This window comes from Crinia signifera, chromosome 2 (genome assembly GCF_055691185.1).
Source record: "Crinia signifera chromosome 2, ASM5569118v1, whole genome shotgun sequence".
NCBI classification, from domain to species: Eukaryota; Metazoa; Chordata; class Amphibia; order Anura; family Myobatrachidae; genus Crinia; species Crinia signifera.
The window spans coordinates 266,976,205-266,995,731 of record NC_139218.1 but is presented as its reverse complement, the minus strand read 5'-3'; the positions used below and the strand labels follow the sequence as shown (position 1 = coordinate 266,995,731).

At 43.0% G+C, this 19,527-nt stretch overlaps 1 protein-coding gene and 1 non-coding gene across 2 annotated transcripts in view; both read left to right on the top strand.

Moving 5' to 3' along the window:
* The window catches only part of GABRB3 (gamma-aminobutyric acid type A receptor subunit beta3), a 357,556-nt gene that overhangs the window by 137,926 nt on the left and 200,103 nt on the right, over positions 1-19,527 (top strand). The window lies entirely within an intron of this gene.
* Positions 9,355-9,464, top strand: LOC146061871 (U4atac minor spliceosomal RNA). The gene has a single exon (XR_014471313.1). It is a non-coding gene; the product is annotated as a U4atac minor spliceosomal RNA (small nuclear RNA).

The following is a 19,527-nucleotide window of genomic DNA, read 5'->3' as shown; positions in this document are numbered from 1 at the left end:
ATAGCCGGCGCCGTGATAATACAGGAGGCAGCACTGGGAGCAGGGTGGTGTGGTTTATACTTACCCTTCTTTGGGCGGCGATCCCCGATGACTCCCCGGCGGCAGCGACTGTTACTCCCCGGAGGCAGCGACGGTCACTCCCAGCGGCAGCGTTCAGTCCCCCTCCTCTGGCACTCGCAGCAAACACTGTAAGTAATTCAGTGTAGTGCCACTGTTGGCGCATCACATGGTTTCCCTGCTCCCCCAGATGCACTACGCAAATTGCGTACAGTGTCCGTGGCGAGTGCTGGAGCAGAGGGACTGAATGCGACAGCCAGGGAGTCACCGTGGATCCCAGCGTGAGTCAGCGGGGATCGATGCGGTGGCCGGGCCGGAGGAGGGTAAGTATAGACCAGCATTTTTACCCCCACTATCCATGTCATACCCCCACTATCCACGTTATACCCCCAGTATCCACATCGGCATGGAGTTCATTTTATAAAGTGTGGCGAGCACAGCGAGCCACCGAGCCCGAAGCGTGGAGATCGGGCGCACAACCGCGGCCCCCGCGCGGGGCTCGCTGCGCTCGCTACGCTTCGGGCTCCATGGCTCGCTGCGATCGACACACTTTAGAAAATCAACTCCACACCGACGTGGATAATGGGGGTATGATGTAGATAGTGGGGATATTAAGCATTGTGTATTTTTAGGGCTCCAGAGCCACTTACGTAGTTTACGTAGCCAGCATAGTGCTGTATTGGTATTCTGAATACACTACTACGTAAATTACGTAATGGGCGCCCTGATAATACACAATTACCGTTATTTTGTTTCTGTGCAGGAAAAATACTGACTGCTTTATTTTTACACTGCAATATAGATTTGACTTTGAAGTAAAGATCACTTTGAAGTAAAACCCCACCCAAATCTAACTCTCTCTGCACAAGTAACGTCTACCCCCCCCTGCAGTGTACATGGTTTAAGAAGGAATTAGCCAGAAGGAGTGAACCAAAATAAACCCCATAGTGCTTACACACTAAATCCATAGGCATGTGCATGTGTATCTAGCTGCAATTGCCACACTTGCAGCTAGATGCCCTAGGAGGACACACCTATCACAAAATTGTATTGGTTTAAACTTGATATTAACCTTCTATATTTGACTAAGTGATACAACAATTGCCAACATTCAATCAAAGTTGGTAATTGCTTGATTTTAATCTTCCATATGAGACTAAGTGATACAATTATTGCCATCATGGTATCACAATTGGGTATTGCCCATATCAAATTTCATTTCATAATTTCCCTGCCGAGACATTTGTTATACTATAAGTTGAAAATATATTGAGATTTTTACCCCTGTGGAAGTTTCTGAGAGATGAAACACATTGGGTATTTCTTATGTAATCGTCTTCATCAATGTCTTCAATTGTTAAAGATAAAGAGAATTACTCCAAGCTCAAGGAGCAGCTGTATTTATGCATTTTATGGATTTTTTTTTTAAATTGTAATATGTATATATATATAGAATTAAAAAAGGGGAGTCACTCACCAGTGTTGTAGCAGTGAATAAAGGCAGCATGGCAGGAGATGATCTTACATATATATATATATATATATATATATATATATATATATATATATACTCTGTGCAGGGGTCCGGCACTGTGAGCCACCTCTTGGCGTACTAATGAGACTTGGCCCGGGTGCCCGTTCATCCAGAGTGGTACTCTGGTACATGCATGTCAGGAATAAAAAGAATGTCACTCCCGTTACTGTCCTGAAGACGAGCCGCAGGCTCGAAACGCCGTTGGCAGCACAGACACATAAAGTCTTTTGCACTTTTAAAGAGCTGGGAGTGACGTTCTTTTTATTCCTGACATATATATATATATATATATATATATATATATATATATATATCCCGGGAGGTCAACAACTGGTGGCAACTTGCAGGCAAGTAATACAGTCCTAAGCAGGTGCTTCTAAAGACGTTTGAGGGGGGGGGGGGTGTCAGTAGTGTGCAGCAGGCAAGTGTGAGGGTGGTGCCAGACATCATGGGGTTCCTGGGCACACAGGAATCCCTCATGCACACACCTATGATTAAATGATTTTACAAACAATATCGTTAGTGACCACATTCCAGGAGTCTTTGACGATAGCCACATATTTAACTGCGGCATGTGCAGACAACAAAGGACATCGCCAATGACCCCACAGGCATTTGGCGGGTCATATGACTATGTGAAGGACATGATAGTTATGTTGACACTGGATTCTCCTTGATAAAGGTCAATGGTTTTGGATAAAAAAATTGGAGAGGATTTCTAACACTTGGATTAAAATAAATGACTACCGGTATTTTTTTTTTTTTTTTTCAAATTTTGGTGACTGCTCATTTCCTGGGAAAATCGGGGAAAATATTTTCAGCGTATTCCTGCTATGGGCACTCTTGGCTAACTATTGCTGAGTGAGAGTAATTGCCCTTTCCATCAGTCCACGGTATATATACAAACACACTGGGCAGCATGAATGGACTCCATAAAGAAAGAATGCAACACACACTATTCTGTATGATCAACAACATTTTGATTACTTAAACCAATATTCCTGATGGCAATGATTCAATTCATTGAAACGTTGTTGAGCATAATGTCTGTTGCATTCTTTCTTTATGGAGTTTGTTCGTGCTGCCCAGAATGTTTATGTGTGTATATGTGTGTGTGTGTGTGTGTGTGTGTGTATATATGGATATGTATATATTTGGGTGTAGTCTGCACTCACATCCAGAAGCTGGTGCAAATGATTGGGGCATCCATAAATTAGTTCCATCCTCAGAGCTACCAATTAATATCCAAAGGTTTTAGTAAAATAATTGATCTTGCAGCAAGGAGCACTCACCAAGTAATAGTAGCCACAAGAGTCCTTTTTTAATCCATCATATAAATAAGTCAACGTTTTGACCCCATCTCGGTCTTTGTCAAGACAACAGCAGAAACAACATCAGTGTATCAGGCAGGATATAGGCCTACTGACACATGTGTACACCCAGCACATTAACTAGACAATCACTGTCAGCTGTGAATCAAATATACCTACTTCCTGATGTTAGGAACGCAGGTGGAACGCAAACAGTAGTTTTTACTGATGGGGTAAAAACTACTGTTTGCGTTCCATCCGCAGTGATTGCCCGGGGATGGGAAGGCTGGGGCAGCGGTGGCGGCGACAGGGGGAGGGGGTGCCTGCCGCCCGAGGCAGCCCCCTCCCTGAAAGAGGTAGGAGCCACCACTGTATATATATATATATATATATATATATATATATATATATATATATATATAATCCTCTTTGTTGTGTCTGTGCTTCTTTTTGATTGCAATTAGCTTGCATGCAACCTCCAATAATATGTGTCACTCTAGGTCTCAGTGCAAAAAAACGTATTTCCTGTGTACATAGTACATCTATGGCGTTTTGGACCTCCGCCCGTATTCACGATACTAGTCCGTGTTTCCTGAAGATGGGCGGAGGCCCAAAACGCCGTAGACGTATATACCCAGTAAATAAGTTGTGTTGCACCGATACCCGTAGTGACCTCCATTATATATATCCAAACAGGATTGGATCCAAAAGTAGCAGAGACGTTAAAGATACACGATGCAGCACTCCTAAGGACTTGAAAAATCATATACTCCAATTGCATTTGAAAAGGCAACATTTTAGTGCCCGTATTTATTGAGTGGCATGTTAAGGAATAAAGGCACTGAAATTTTGCCTTTGCAAATGCCATTGGAGCAGCAGATTTTACACCCCGCTGGCAATTGGTGATGATGGCAGGAAGCATTCCAGAAAATGGGGGCATGTCGGCCCTGTTTTCTGGGCATGCGGAAGCTAGTAGATGCATCCTGCAGCTTCAGTGGAGCAAGCAGTGTGATTTAACTGACCAGAGGGCCTGATTCTGGTTAGTTTGCAAAAGCAAACACCTACTTTAATGGACAAAACCATGTGCACTACAGGAAGGGGGGGGGGGGGGGCTGATATAACAGGCGTAGAGAGATTTCAATTTGGGTGAGTTATATTGTTTCTGTGCTGTGTAAATACTGGCTGCTTTATTTTTACACTGCAGTATAGATATCAGTTTGTACACACCCCACTCAAATGTAACTCTCCCTGCACATGTTACATCTACCCCACCTGCATGCACATGGTTTTCTTCCATGCAAACCAACCAGATCAGGCCCATAATGTATAATCTGATGGTAAAATGGTTGTCCAGTGGTCAAGCAGATGATCAGATGTTGCGCCCTTAAAATGGCGACCAGCATTAAATCTGAGTCACCTAATGATTTCCCCGACAGCTTCCCAGACACACGATAGATCTTAAGTGTGTAATTTCACATAATAGAGGCTACACACATGGCGATGTGCGCCAGTGATGGGCGATTTAGCATGGGCAATTCTCAATGCGCTTCCCAGATTCTAGATTTCTCAGAAAGTGTCTGCGATGTGCACCAGTGATTGTGCTGAGCAATTTAGCATGGGCGATTTTAGTAAATAAAAAAAGGCAGGGTGGGTTCTTGGTGATGCAGATCGCTCATCGCTGTCGCACGCTACCAAAAAAACGCGGGCGGTGTGCTGTCTCTTACTGTGCGATTTTACTAGATTTATCCAGCAGTCTGGTTATACAGTGATAGCGACGTGTAGGGCCGCGCATCACACTTACTATGGCCCCTAGACAGACAGCAATGTAGGGACATTTTCTGAGCGATGTAGTTAAATTAAGTAACATCGCTCAGAAAAAGGCCTGCAATCGCTATGTGTGTAGACCCCATAAGATCGTAAGATCTGCAACTCCCACCATACTATTTGTTCGCAGCATCTTCAGATATTACGTGCAGCACATAAGATCTGAGGATCAACCTCACGACTCGTGGGCCCGCGCATTGTCCCGAAACAACACATAATGCATCGCACGACCCATCGTAATTGTGCATATGGGCCTGAAATTTTTCTGATGTATGCCAGCTTTAGACAGCAGCAGTTCACAGAAGCCTCCAGTCAGTGAGGGGAATTTACTAAGATGTATATTGCAACCAATCAGATCCTGTCTACTATCTTCTAGAGGGTTCTAAATAAATAAGAAGTAGATTCTTTATTTCCTTTTAATTGTGTCTGTTATATTTTGTGTATGTCTGGTTTTATTTCGCAACAATTTTAACTAAAAATCATTAAAAGTTATATATTATGAGTTAATTTGTTTCTTAGGTGCACCAGTACAAGACACTCTATTTTCTGTCCCCCAATCTCACATGTGAGGTAGAATACACATCTTGGTAAATTACCCCCAGCTTATTTTAACTCAAGACACCTACGGCAGCTTTTACATATTTTAGCACAGCTGTTGCTTAGAAGAAGACTGTGTCTGTGCTAACTGCACCTATCTCTGAGTCGCTCTGTGAGTAGTAGTGAGTATTTTTTTTTTAACAGGTAAACACAAAAGCCTATTTGTCTATCTGTTTTTAGAGAGCAGCCTTTGACTTATTAATGTTCGTATATGTTATATTAATTATCCTTTGTTTTCTTCATAAATTAATGGCAATGGAAATAGTTACTACAATTACCAAATTTAAGCAAATACTTGGTTGCCAGAACTTGTAAGGTAAACCGTAGCAGGGCTTTTTATGTAAGCAATATCTCTTACAATGTGTGATTCCTCAGTAGATAATGGATGATTGTTACCTCATCTACTAGAATATACTGTAGGAGCTTTATGGAATGTATTCCTGGAGCAATGAAATACACAGCCCAAACGGTAATTAATATTGACTATCTGATGATTATCTCGTTCCAGTTAAAAAGGGTGAACATATAATCTTTTTTTAAAGGGACTCTAACCTTACATACATGTTTGCTTATTTGTGCCTCTGACAGAAGATCGTATATACAGTAGTAGTCATATACCTATGTAGGTTATGAGATGTTAGAGGGCAAATTGTACATCCCACCAATGATCGCTGGCATAGTAGCATTTTGTAACTATGAATGCAAACAAAATTGCAATTAATATCTTGTAATTAGAGCTGTCCTTTGCAACCACAGGACTTCTGGGTGTATGACCCTGGAGTACTTCTACACATGTGTGAGCCATGTAACACTGGGAGTGACCCTATTGGAACCCTCTATTGAATACCTTCATTGGAAAATTATAAGTAAAGAAGCCCATAGGTTTCTGTTAGGCAAAGCCATCTATAGATGGCATTTCCTGCTGGGTACATGCCTGGAAATACTCACTTTCTGAAGCTTGAAACACATGGGGAATGTGGTTCAAACTCTAAATGGCAGTTTCAGGAGTTTTGCTGACATTTGCCATTGATTCCACGCACATAAATAGAATTGTATGATTGCCTGTTCTCATTTATGGTTATTTCTGTGACCTGAGGATGGATTGCCCTGTGGCCTCCACACAAAGGGAGCCCTAACACACCCTGACCCACGAATGACCGAGCACAGCTGGGCACTATTTCTGCAGCTATAGGCTGCTGAGTCATAGCGCATACTGGGGCATATGTACTATAACAGCACTTATCATGATAAGAGGCAATGCAGGATTCAATAACACTGGGATCTATTAACTTCTTGGCCTCACCGGCAATTACTGCCAGAGCCACAGTGCATTAGCCTAGTGCCTTCTGTATTACTGTACCTCTCTCAGCCAGCTCCACTTCACATGTACAAGATCTTTAAATCATTGTGAGATCTCTCATATGAAGCCTGACCCCTTAGTACAAGAGAGCACTAATATAAGATAAAGTCCATATATGGGTTAATAACAAAACTAACAATCATCATTAAAAAGCCTAGACTACAGTCCTCACTAAAGTTTAACTTCGATAAATAAAAAATAATGATAATTAAATTTATTTATTTATAGTTCCTTTAAAGCAAAAAAATAAAGAAAACTCATATCGTAATACTACCTATTCAACTGGCTGTGAGGACTAGTAAGGAATAAAGCCTCACATATCTCACACCCAACTTTGCATTACCATGTCTATGCATGATTCAATACCTGTGGTAGTCAATTAAAAAAGTGGTTACAGAGTTTTCAGCGCTAAAAACCCTGCAGTACAAGTATTTTAAAAATGATACTTACTGTACCTCTCCAGTGGTCTGGGTGGACTCTGCTGCTCCTGGAATTTTCCCCTGGGGAGTGGGGGGTGATGGGAGTACTGGGGGTGCTGGGAGGTGCTGGGAGATGTAATACACTACACAGGGGTAGGGGAGGTGAAAAACACCTGTGATAGATAGTACACACTTATGCAAACACACACACTCATACACACTTACTACATATACTCACAGACACTCACACACTCTTCCAAACACATATGCATCATACTCATTGTTGCTGCAGAAGACTCGGCTCCTGACACTGGATAAAGAAGACACTGCTTCGGAAGGTGAAATGAGATATTAACTGAAGCTCCAATTGCCTCAGGAGGGGGTGCTTCCGGGTCCCATAGCAAGTCCTGGTTTATTTTCCTAAAATGAATAATTTTAGGAAAAATCTGATTTGCTCTGGAGGGGTGAGAAAAAATATGTAGTGATTTCTAAAGAAATTACAATGTCACATTTGTAGCCCTGTAATTGAATAGTGTAGTGAACAATCTGCCCCTACAGTATATGTAATAACATTTGATTTTAGTGAGCCTCCAACATGTTGACTAATATAATCCTGATAATATTTACTTTTAATTCATGATGCAAAATAATGTAAATCTTCTCCATGTACAGTATGCAGTATTTGTATTTATATTATTTTCACCATTGTTCTTTCGGATCCTTATACAAAACACTAAATTGACTCCAAATGTTTTAAATTATATTAAATATATTTCCATTTCTGGAAAACTGGCATGTCTGTATTGTTCTACTAATGATTATTGCTGTAACATACAGGGGACTAGTTATCAAAATAATTCTGTCCTTAAAACATGGGAACATTTATTATTTTGCTGTTTACGGATGTAATTAATACCCCTATCTCATCAGAAATGCTGAGTCGCACCAGGTATTTGGACATGGGTCCGTCCCAGGAGCGACCCAGCATTTGCGATGATTAGCCTTCACAGTGACCCATCAATAAGTGGGGTCACTGACAACAGAAAGGGGGCAGGGTGGAGTGGCCACGTGTCATCGGGGGCGGGGGAGGAGGCAGCCTTTTGAGCTGATGCTGATATGGCTAAATACTCCTCACCCCTGAGGTGAAGTACCGCCGGTGACCGCTAGAGGCCACTCAACGGACCAAATAACTTTTTAACATAAAGTGGAGGGTGCGGTGAAGACAGAGATTGGAGGTAGGAGCAGATAGGGGCAAAGTCGTCATTTTGACAGGCTTTTAACTAATATATAGTTGGCTTGTAATAGCTTTTAAAAGAGATGGCAACTTCTTGAGTTGCACTAACTTTTTATAAAAGGAACAATACTATTCTTAAATTGGTTCTACATTTAAATTCCTACCCACTTTATACCCCAAATATTATGTACCCTCCTGGCCCCTTGTAGCCATCTGATAGCAGTGTTTGCTGTAAAATCTGCTTTCATCAATGAGATAAAGATAGGTTGAGCCTAACTGGGTTTTCTATAGACCTGAGGATGACGACATCATCTATCATGTAAGAAGCTTTCAGCATATGACCAATGGAACATCAAATGCAGTCTATTAATCTCTGACAGATAGTAGATATATATAAAACCCAAAAGGGCAATATATTGGAGCAATCTGTCAGGAGTGCTGAAATCATGCATTAACTGGGAAAGGGACGTGGTGTAACAACCAATAACTTTTTGCTGAACCAAGGTGAGATTTATCAGAATTCCACTAAAAACTGTAACTCTGTAATTTCAGTAAACTACAGTATAGGGCTGTACAGTACTCAAAATAGGAGATTACATTAAACATCTATTGCAATACCCACCTGGTTGAGCCATTGCTGTGATACATTAATGACAACATATATTGCAGTAACTCTAAAACACAGTAGCATACAGTATATCTATTGGCAATGATAATGCATAATTGAATGCATAAAGCTCATACATATACAGTTGAGAAAACGATAACTTTTGACCTATGTTATGTCAAGGGATTAAGATGAATATAATAACATACCGAAAAGCATTGGGGTTTTTCACAATCACTCCTTTGTTGTACACAGAAACAATAGATAATGACGGTGTCACTCCTGGGTGCTCCTGGGTGCCCAAGCAAACCATTTAAAGTTTCACCAATAATTCTTATCTTTATATGGAAAATAGAGTATTTTGGTGTCTTTCAAGAAAAAATAAATACTAGTGAAGACAATTCATTATGCTGCCATCCTTTTCTTGGGGCTGAGCTATTGACCAATGAATGGCTAATGAGGTCAGTACTGCTATCACCACTGAACAACACAGAGCATCACTAGTGTGCAATTTTTGGAACCACAATTTCTATAAGAGCAGGAAATATCTTGAAAAAGTGCGCTTGGCGCATGAAACGCGTTGATCCTTGCTGCCCGTTGAGGAGAGAAGATCCTGACTGCCTCACCCCGCTACCCAGATTAAGCCCAGCGACACCTTCATCCAGCAGCGCTGAGACGTGCAGCAGCAGTGGAAGTGATGGAGCGGAGAAAGATGCGGCTTTAACAACCACCGCCACCAGCTCCATAAACACCACACGCATAGCCTGGATAGAGGTAGGGATAGTGACAGTACTCCCCATGGACTCTTAAAACACTCCTATAAAGGAGCGTAAACATACTTTTAACAAGCTTTTCTTTGCCGGTGTTTTTTGCCTTTTTCTTCCTTGCTGTCTCTTTATTCTAAATTATTTTCTTATCTGTTAGCGCTCATTTTCTACAATTGCATCATTATACTCATTGAGCAGCTTTCACACTTTTTTAGCGCAAGTGAAGCCCCCCAATTCCATGCTACATCATATAGAAAATAAAATAAAAAATCAAGTGTTTTACTAAGTATAAATACAAGAAAAAGTCACAGCATGTGTAATTACATTCCAAAAGTGACGTAAAAAGTAGTTCAGACAGGTTTTTCGGTACTTATGTACTAACTGGGCTGCCGATTTTGAAATCAGGTCCATCGCATCGCATCCGACCATATCGCATGCGATGCGATGCAATGCGATGGACCCGATTTTTCCATAGGATTCAATGTTAAAATGGACTGAGTCCATTTTAACATGGAGTTCAATGGGAAAAGGGGTCCTTTTCATACCCCTACTATCCAAGTGGGCATGGAGTTGGATATAAACCTGTGGCGAGCGTAGCGAGCCACTGAGCCCGAAGCGTGGCGAGCGGACACAGAATACCGTTCGCTCGCCACGCTTCGGGCTCGGTGGCTCGCTTCGCTCGCCACAGGTTTATATCCAACTCCATGCCCACTTGGATAGTAGGGGTATGAAACGACCCCTTTTTTCCCATTGAATTCCATGTTAAAATGGACTCAGTCCATTTTAACATTGAATCCTATGGAAAAATCGGGTCATCGCATCGCATGCGATATGGTCGTATGCGATGCGATGCGATATTGCATCGCATCTGATTGTATGCCTTAAGTTAAGGCATACAATCAAAAAATCGGCAGCCCAGATAATACATAAGTACCGGTTTTGCTACCTGGGTGGTCTTTGTCAAGATTGTCTTGACAAAGACCACCTAGGTCAAAATGCATTGGTTACAGAAGGGTATTACAGGACCTTCTCAGAACCAGACCATAGTGGATTGAGAATGGTACAGTAGCTAAGGTATAACCATGGATATTAAACATCACTGAAGTGATTACAGGGCCCAGTTCTGCGATTTTTGTGAGGAGTCCATCTTCATTCGATATGGGCTGGAATGTGATGGAAGATAATTTTGCTTTGATTTTGTAAAACGTCAACAAAAATTGGACACTTTACAAAGTCAGCCAATGTAATGGCAACGAAATTCATGTAACATCAGGTGTTTTTTGCTCTGAATAAGAGTGCCCAGTAAAAAGTAGGATCCAGATGTTTCACCCATGTTAAACATTTAACTCAGCTAATGCAGAGGAAAACTAAGTTACAGTAGAAAGCCTCATATTAAACAGCTCTATAAAGTCAGATTTTTAGGGGGGGGGGGGTGAGTGGTAATATCATTCAATAGAAGCTGCTTGTGCGTCCTATTCACATAACAATGCCAATAAAATACATTTTATAGGAAAAACATGTTAAAATATTACATGAACAGATCATGTTCTCTTTTAAGAAATCAAAGTATATTTTTGATTTTATAGTTAGAAATAATTAAAAAAAAATGTTATTGCCCATGTGCTGTAATTGTGTAATAGAATCAGCATAAGAAGTCTCATCTAATCTGCATTTGTAGTGTTAAAAGACACATGGGGTGACATTCTATGCTGTGCGATTATCGTTTTTTTGCGGTAATTAGACCACAAAATGGCGATATCGCATTTTCCCATTAAATCGTTAATTTAATGGGATGCGCTCAGGGACTGAAATCGCATATTATGTGCGTTAAGGTATGCTGAATAAAAATGCGAGAAAACTATACAAGTCGCTTATTTAATGCAATGCGCATTTGCACATCGCATTTTTTAGGTGACTAATTATCGCACTTATTTCAGACCAGGGTCTGTTAGGCGAATTAGCCAGAACCCTGCACAGATCGCAATGTTCTGTGCAGGGTTCTGCTGTAAAAAATAAAAGAAAGGGTTAAAAAAAAAAATAACGAGCGCGGGGTCCCTCGCCCGAGTATAACCAGCGCATCTAGAGCAGAGATGTTACTTCCTCGGCGTCTGTATTCAGAATGATTTCTGGCCAATCAGGAGCCGACTTTCTCGGCTCCTGATTGGCCAAGAAATCATTCTGTGCAGAGACGCCGAGGAGGAAACATTTCAGCGCCTGTCAAAGTCCTGCGAGCCGGTAGCAGATGAGACCAGCGCTGTCACCGGAGAGGATTCCGAGGTCGTCGCCAGGGACCAGGTGAGTTGGATTTGCTTCCTTAGGTACCCCTGGGGACTACCTCGGATCCCGGACCCCGGATTCTGCAGCCCAGGAGCCCCGGAACCCCAGGACCAGCCCCGGAACCAGGACCAAGGCCCCGGAACCGGACTCTTCTGCCCTGGAGCCCCGGAGGACGGACCCAGGATCCAGGGACCGACCTATGGGCTCAAGGTAGGTAAGTATCAGTGTGTGTGTGTTTTGTGTGTATTAAAGTTTTATTTTACAGTGTGTCAGTGTGATTTTGTGAACTATTTTTTGCACTGCAGAACTACAAGTGCCAGCGGGCCCTTTAATGCCCCGCATGCTGGGACTTGTGGTTCCCCAAGTCCCAGCATGCGGGGTAGGCTTGCTGGGACTCATAGTTCGCCAGTATAAAACAATAGTTTTAATTCTTTTTTTTTACACAAGTCATCAGCCCGATGCCCACCGCCCAGGGGCATCGGGGACAGCCCCAGACTATCAGCATGGGCTGGTAAGTCCTGGAGGGGGGGACCCCTTCATTGGAGGGGTCCCCACTTCCCCAGGACCCCTGCCCATGCTGACCAGCCAGGGGGTTAATGCTTTGGCCGCGGGAGCTTATATAATAAGTTTCCCCCGGCTGTGGCATTACCCTGCTGGCTAGTCACTTTGTCCCCGTATTTTGGGAACCAGCGCCGGACCTTGAGCCTGGTGCTGGTTTCATAAAATCAAGGGGACCCCTATTTGTCGGGGACCCTGATTTTATGTCACCAGCACCGGCTTAATGAGCCCGGGGCTGGTTATACTCTGGCGGGGGACCCCGCGCTGTTTTTTTTTTTTACACTTTGCGCTGTCCTGCAAATGTGCGATTTTCAGACATGAAAATCGCACATTTTCAGGACTAAATACAGCGCACCACTTTGCTGCAAATCGCCCCTCTTCGCACTTTTCAGCCTCCAATGCGCATCACATTAAATATGCGCATTTTGACTGAAAAATGCGAATTTAAAATAGGCGATTTGCGGCGATGTGGTGCGCAAATAAAACATGCGCATTTAGCGCATAGCATAGAATGTCACCCATGGCCTTTACATTGGCCAAGGTCCTTGAAAAAGTCGACAATTCTAACTTCTGACTTCATAAGACTTTTTCCGGCCACTAAAATCGACTTCCATTACAGCCCGGTCATGGTGTAATAAGAGTTTACTATTGGAAATCTGGACCAATGCTTTTATCAAGGTCTTTTTTTACTTAATAAAGAGCCATTGTAGATATAGATTTTATACTACATCAGAATTTAAGTACTTGGAATTTTTTATACTTTAATTTATTTATTTATTTATTTATTTTTAAACGATCTGAAGTTTTAATCAAAGGACACCTTTTTGGAATACTTTTCTCCTCACTTCTGTAACTTTTTCTTCCAATTATGCAAAAAAAATGATTGTTTCCAAGTGTAGTTTGTATATAGTATGTGACATCTGTAAATAATTGTGTGTGTTATATCATATTTATTTTTATCTTTACATGTTATAAAAAATATCTCTCATTATCAGAAGTGGAAGACTAAAAGAAAGAGGAATATGCATGGGATACAGGGGCAAACACAGGATTTCGAAAGGGGGGTTCCAGTTATGTGCCACAAAATGTGTGTGTGTGTATATATGTGTGTGTATGTATATATATGTATATGGTGTGTATACTAGTATGTATACTAGTAAGCCTGCTCAAAGCAAATGCTTTGAAAGCTAGTAGATGTTGTTTCACTTGCTGCCAACAAATGGCAGTGTTTCGGAGACACACAGACACTAGACATATATATATAGATGATATAACCCTCGGTGCATATATGGCATATGTACATATATGCTTATATAAATAGTAAGTGGATTGGCGCTCCACTCATGAAGGATTACTGCCTTTGGTGCTCTCTGCGATCCAAACAAACATATATTTAACAAATCATTGACACTTGGGGGTCTTTGTGATACTTATATTGATACAGATAACCGACATTAAGAGGCTTAGCGCCTCTTTTTGTGCGCATCTTTATTCAACTTAAAAAAGGGGCTCTGAGCCTTGAAACACTGCTTATCTGTATTGATGTTTTGAACAATACATGTATTACAAAGACAATTGAGTGCCAATGATTTGTTACATATACATATATATTTCCAAATGTAAGGATCACACTCTCCTCCAACAAGTAACAACTGCCGGGGTGTCAGATCAGGTGTCCCAGAAAAACCAGTCCATCCAGCCAGGGCGGCCGAGAGGCAGGGGGGGCTGGTACATTTTACCTGGACCCGGGCCTGCCAGGGGGGCCCGGGACGGCGGACACACACTTTAAAAAAAATATTTATTGGGCTGCGGGTGCGCCGGGATGACAAGGACCCGCACGCCCATGTGTCCGGACACCCACCCGTCAGCTGCGGCTGCCCCTGCCTTCCCCTGTCTCTCCTTCCCCTGCACACAGAGAGACCGACGCTAGAAGTCATAGTTCACCTCTAGCGTCTGACAGGAAGCACAGCTCTGCACTTCCTGGTAACGCTGCAGAGCTGTGCTCCCTGTCATAGACGCTGGAAGTGAAAAATGACTTCTAGCGTCTGTCTCTCTGTGCGCAGGGGAAGGCAAGGTAAAGCAGGGGCAGCTGCAGCTGATGGGCGGGTGGCCGGACACACAGGCACATATTAACCCCTTGGCAACGAGCTAGAACCCCTGGCAATGGAAAACCCCCTTGGCAACGAGCATTAACCCCTGGCAAAAAATATTAACCCCTTGGCAACATCCAATAACCCCTGGCAACGCATATTAACCCCTTGGCAATGAGCAAGAACCCCTGGCAATGGACAATAAACCCCCCTTGGCAACGAGCAAGAACCCCTGGCAACGCACATTAACCCCCCCCCCCCCCCTTGGCAACGAGCAAGAACCCCTGGCAATGCACATTAACCCCCCCCCTTGGCAACGAGCAAGAACCCCTGGCAACGGACATTAACCCCCCTTGGCAACGGACATTAACCACCTTGGCAACGGACATTAACCCCCTTGGCAACAAGCAGGTCATTTATAATTTATTAGAATCCTTACTGTGGGGGGCAATGTGGTGTGGCATAGTCAGTGTGTATCGACTTTTGTGTGACATCCCATTTTTTTGGGACGGTCCTGCGGGAATTAGACACTGCATGCGTCTAATGAGGCAGGCAGGCAGGGAGGCTGAGTGCATGGCCAGCAGTTCTGGCCATGCCTTCACAGCGACAAAACGGCGCCCAAAAATTTTGCCTCTGGCACGCAAATATATTCCTTTCTCCACTGCCAAAGTTGGGAGGTATGCATTAGGTGTGAGGGGCATTGCAATGTGTGGAATAATGTGTCAGGGGCATTACAGTGTGCAGCATAGTATCATATGCATTGTGGTGAGCTGCATCATGTTTCAGAGAAATGGCGGTGTGTGGCATAATGTATCGCTCGCTCAGACACTGCCCGGCTGTTCCCGACCCGGCATGCGGCCTGCGCTGCGTGTCTCGATCATAGGTCACGCTGTGCAGGCCGCAGCGCCGACCACCAGCGCCGGAACCTGCTTGCCGCTGGGCCTCCCACATCCTCCCACATCATACCCGACGCCGGAACCTGCTCGCCGCCGGGCCTCCCACATCCTCCCACATCATACCCTACGCCAGAACCTGCTCGCCGCCGGGCCTCCCATGTCGCACAAGTCTACCTGACGCCTGCCTCTGCGCTGCGGCCGCCTGCCCCCCTCCGCAGCTCAGAAAAAGTAAGTCAGTGTGGGGGCACAGGGGGCAATTTTCTTTTAGGGATGCCAATCCCGGGATTGAGCATTTTTCAATCCCAGTGATATTGGTGTACCGGCCCCAAGATTTCTGTTGCCATCCCTTACATAGAAATAACCTTCTAGACCTAATTTGTCTCTGTCCCTGCGTCCCCACCATCTCTGTCCCCACCCTATGGCCCTTCGTCACCACCGTCTCTGTCCCTGCATCCCGCCATCCCGCTCTATGCACCTTTGTCCCCCGCCATCTCTCTCCCTGCATCCCCACCATTCCTCTCACTGTCCCTGAATTTTGCCACAATCTGTGTGGCATAATGTGAATTTTGGCACAATCCATGTGGAATAATTTGAATTTTGTGTCATTCCATGTGGCATAATGTGAATTTTACGACACTCCATGTGAATTTTGGCTCATTCTGTGTAGCATAATGTGTAAGGGGCAAGTATAAGGAGTCTACTATTGTGTTGCATAAAGAGTATATGGTGTGGTACACACCCCTATATCCTTTTAATGGCCACACCTCTTTTCTGTAGCTCGCCACTCCAGGGGGGCCCCGTGACACTGTTGTACCGGGGCCCAGGATTTCTCTTGGCAGCCTTGCATCCAGCATATATTGAATAATAAGAGGACACTGACAGGTCTTGCTTAAAGAATATTAAAGATTTAATCCAACATACCAACAATGTTAAAGTGCATGACAGTGGGCTGTGGGCCAATGTTTTGGTCTGCCTTGAGACCTTTTTAAGGCCCCCACTAACTTCCCTTAAAATGCATAACCCCCTGAGCATAATGTGAGCCTTAAATGCTACCAACAGGTATCAAACGTCCCACCCCCAGTTCATAATAATACCCGAGATTGGGCTATAATCTCAATCACAACAGAATCTACTATTACCTGTTTATTGCCTTAAACCTCTGATCCTGGCGGTTACATGCCATAACACTGCCGCTTCTCCCCTCAGTCAGACCCCACTAGTCCTATCTATCATCTCACGCTAATTGCGTTAGAAGACTAATGAATGATTAGAAAGCCCTTGAAAACCCTTGTGCAATTATGTTAGCACAGCTGAAAAGGGGTTTTCTTGATAGAGAAGCTATAAAACTGACCTTCCTTTGAGCTAATTGAGTATATAGAGCAACACATTTGTGGATTCGGTTATACTCTCAAAATGGCCATAAAAAAAGATCTTGACAGTCTATTCTTGTTCTTCGAAATGAAGGCTATTCAATGTGAGAAATTGCCAAGAAACTGAACATTTCCTACAGTGGTGTGTACTATTTCTGTCAGAGAACAGAACAAACAGGCTCTAACCAGAGTAGAAAGAGAAGTGGGAGATCCCGAAGCACAACTGAGCAAGAAGACAAGTACATTAGAGTCTCTAGTTTGAGAAATAGATGCCACAGGTGTCCTCAACTGGCAGCTTCATTAAATAGTATACACAAAACGCCAGTGTCAACGTCTACAGTGAAGTGGCAACTCTGGGATGCTGGCCTTCTAGGCAGAGAGGCAAACAAAAAGTCATATCTGAGACTGGCCAATAAAAGGAAAAGATTAATATGGGCAAAATAACTCAGACATTGGACAGAGAAAGACTAGAAAAAAGTTTTATGGACAGACAAATTGAACGTTGAGGTGTTTGGATCACACAGAAGAACATTTGTGAGATGCAGAACAAGTAAAAAGATACTGGAAGAGTGCCTGACACCATCTGTCAAGCTGGTGTAGGTAATATGATGGTCTGGGGCTGCTTTGGTGCTGGTAATGTGGGAGATTTGTACAAGGTAAAAGGGATTTTGAATAAGGAAGGCTATCAATCCATGTTGTAATACCATGCCATACCCTTTGGACAGCACTTGATTGGAGCCAATTTACTCCTCCAACAGAACAATGACCCAATGCTCACCTCCAAATCTTGCACGACCTAGTTAGGGAAGAAGCAGGCAGCTGGTACTCTGTCCTCTGTAAGGTAGTGGCCAGCACAGTCACCACATCTCAACCCCATTGAGCTGTTGTAGGTGCAGCTTGACCATATGGTACGCAAGAAGTGCCCATCAAGCCAACCGAAATTGTGAGAGGTGCTTAAGGAAGCGTGGGGTTGAATGTCTTCAGATAACCTCAATAAATTAACAGCTAGAATACCAAAGGTCTGCAATGCTGTAATTGTGGCAAAATGATTTGATGAACGCAAAGTTTGAAGGAAAAAATTATTATTTCATATAAAAGTCAATTTTTTTTAATCTTGCCAATGTAATGACTGTATGTTCTATTCATTTTGCAACTCATGAAAGTCAGTTTTCAGGTATAACAAGAAATTGTCTGGGTGACCCCAAACTTTTTTTTTAAACATTAACTTTGGTACTTGTTTCCTAGCACGGCGCCCACGATTTTCAGTCGTATGGCATCTTATGCATTGTATCGCATGCCATATAGCCGCATGTGACGATGTGATTTAAGCACCCTATATGATTTTTAATTGTATAAGCGAGGGGATGCGTATTACTTTACATGTATTCCGTATCCCCTCGCGGGGCTAGCTGCGCTTGCCACGCTTTGGGCTCGGTGGCTCGCTGCGCTCGCCACACTATCTAAGATCAACTCCACGCCGACGTGGATAGTGGGGGTATGAAAAAGTCGGAGGACACATACCGCCTACCCTCGCGGCCTCGCTGCGCTCGCCATGCTTCGGGTTGGCGTTGATAGTGGGGGTGCTTTTAACATTGAAAACACCCATTAGGATGCTTATACAATTTTTTAATCGTAAACCATTGTATATAGCATACAATGTGATGGTATACGATTTAAACATTTAAGCGTAACATCGCATCGCATAGCATACCATTGTATGGCTTATGGTATACAATGCGATGGGCGCCGTGCTAGGAAACAAGTACCTTAATTTTTAATAGATTTTTCAAAGAAAAAGAAGGGAGAAAGGGGCATACAGGGTAAACAAAAAGAAAACCAAATCATTCAAAATCAAAATATACACTCAACAGCAAGATTACATTTTCAGATGACCCCATACATTTGAATGGTAGTGTGTGTGTGTGTGTGTGTGTGTGTGTGTGTATCTACGTGTGTGTATATATATATATATATATATATATATATATATATGTGTGTGTGTGTGTGTATATAAATATATATATATATATATATAGAAAGTGGTTTCTCTAAATTAGAGACACAGGCACTCGCCACTTTATCCAAAAAACAGTCAAGTTTTTGATAAAAATCAAAATGTTTTTATTTCACAAGATGGGTAGAAAGGTCAAAGGGATAACATCACCATGCTCCGACGTTTCGGTCCGTACATAATGGACCTTTATCAAGGAGCGGTACAGGTGAGTATACAGAGGAACATCAAGGTGCGCTGCATGCAAACCAGCATGGAGCAGTAGTAGACATGCCGCACCTGTACCTTTGATGTTCCTCTGTATACTCACCTGTACCGCTCCTTGATAAAGGTCCATTATGTACGGACCGAAACGTCGGAGCATGGTGATGTTATCCCTTTGACCTTTCTACCCATCTTGTGAAATAAAAACATTTTGATTTTTATCAAAAACTTGACTGTTTTTTGGATAAAGTGGCGAGTGCCTGTGTCTCTAATTTAGAGAAACCACTTTCTGTCTATTGGAGTTCGGAGTACCCTCTGCACCCCTTCACAGGACACCCCACCGTTGGCTTTTGCCTCCCCCAGTGAGAGTGCGGTCTACAACTATAACATTATATATATATATATATATATA